Source organism: Cornus florida, unplaced genomic scaffold (assembly GCF_030987335.1).
Source record: "Cornus florida cultivar Cherokee Brave unplaced genomic scaffold, ASM3098733v1 CherokeeBrave_3.0.0_Hap2_Chr01, whole genome shotgun sequence".
In the NCBI taxonomy this organism is placed as follows: Eukaryota; Viridiplantae; Streptophyta; class Magnoliopsida; order Cornales; family Cornaceae; genus Cornus; species Cornus florida.
Window position 1 is genome coordinate 50,394,647 of NW_026775571.1, and position 1,855 is coordinate 50,396,501.

The following is a 1,855-nucleotide window of genomic DNA, read 5'->3' on the forward strand; positions in this document are numbered from 1 at the left end:
AGTCAGGAAATAGCCTTTCATTTGTGCAATCTCGCAGCACCAAGTTAGGTGGAATTCAGGCGCACTTGGGAATAAAATAGCTCACTGCCAGCAGGATCTCGATCAATCGAATGGCTTCGATGGATCAAAGACTTTGGCGATCAATCGAAGATGACGTGGCATAAATATCTTGACACCTGGCAACCTTATCCACTGAGCTGGCACCGCCTTGAATACGATCGATCGAAGATTTCGCCGAAGGATCGCCAAGATTCTCGATTGATCGAAAACACTCCATTGCAGTTTTTCTGATTTTTCTCGAATTTTCTTCTTGACTCCAAAGAGGGCTTAATAGGTTCTTTTTAGCCTGTTTAAACCTTATTGACCTGAAAGAAACAAAAACAAGAATTAGAACTAAAACGGGAAAGTAAGATAGATGAATGGACAAAAATTAGGTGCTAAAATGCGCAACATTTAAGCAATTATCAATAACTAATTGTGAAAATTAATCTAATTTCTTCAAAGTTTTCTTTTTATTTTATCCAAACTTAAAATAAATAAATAAATATTCTACGTCTTTTTTTTTTTTTTTAGATAATTCAATCTAACCAAATGGAGTCTTAAAAGTCTTTTGTGCTTTATTTTATGATTTTAGAGGTGACCCCCACCGGGGTTGCAGTATAACAGTGAGATTAAAAAATAGTATCAAATCTCTAGATACTGTATATGTACAGATGTTTTTGCATATCAGTTGGTTCTAGAGGAGAACTTGGGTGCATAGTGCACCGGCTCATTTGAGCCGTACGTGTACAACACGTGTCATGGACAACACGTACGGCTCGGATGAGCTCGATGCACGGTACGCCGAGCACACCCAAGTCATCTCGTTCTAAAGATGGAATAATATCGGCCCCATTTAAAACCGTTCGGGTGGCAAGTTATTTTGAGTGGGGATAAGTTTTAGGAGTGAAAATTTATGCAGGTGTGGGCCGGCAACGGGAAAGATGCCTCTGCCTTGCCCCGTCCCGCCTTATTTAATTGAGAATTTACCATTTTACTCTTATACGTTGTGTTATATACAAAATTACTCTTATTATTGGAAGAATGTTAATTTTATCTCATTAAAATTGGTACAATTGTATATATTTTGAAAGAATTTTTATTTATAAATAGGGGTAAGTGCATAAAATACCCCTCAAGTATACTCGTAGTAACACTTTTACCCTCTATTTGAAAAATGTGCAATAAACACCCCTAATCTTTTGAAATTGTGCAAAATTACCCCTCTGTTAGAAATCTGACATAAATTATTGCTGTAATACCCATTTTGCCCTTTTAGTCTTCCAAAAATATCCATCCTTCTCTCTCTAGTCTCTGTAAAACTCAATCGAAACAGAAAAGAGAAGATCAAAAAAAAAAAAAAATTTATCAATGGCAGGAACTCTAAACCAACTAAAATTTTGGGTCCAGTTAGGATCCGAATTGAGGAAGTTGAATTGGATTGTTTTTGGATTGAAGTTTTAAGCCCTAAAATTTTGACTGGACTGGACTCTAAAATTTTAAGCCCTCCCTTGCTCGTCGGCCACTGATTCTACCGGCCGAGCTCGCCGCCGAGTCATCCATGGCCGAGCTCTTCACAGCCGATCCCGTCTTCTCACCACCGTCCGTCCTCTCTGTCATCGCTCCAGCAAAGTCAAGCTCACTGCCGCTTCTATCATCAAAGCCAAGCTCGCCGCCGCTCTATCACGGCCGACATCATCCAAAGTTGAGCCATCTAAGCCGTTGTCAATCCTCCAAGCAAGTCACCACCGCAATTCTTCATCACAACCACGTCATCCACAACCGAGTCACCGCCGAGAAGCTCACAGCCGAGCTT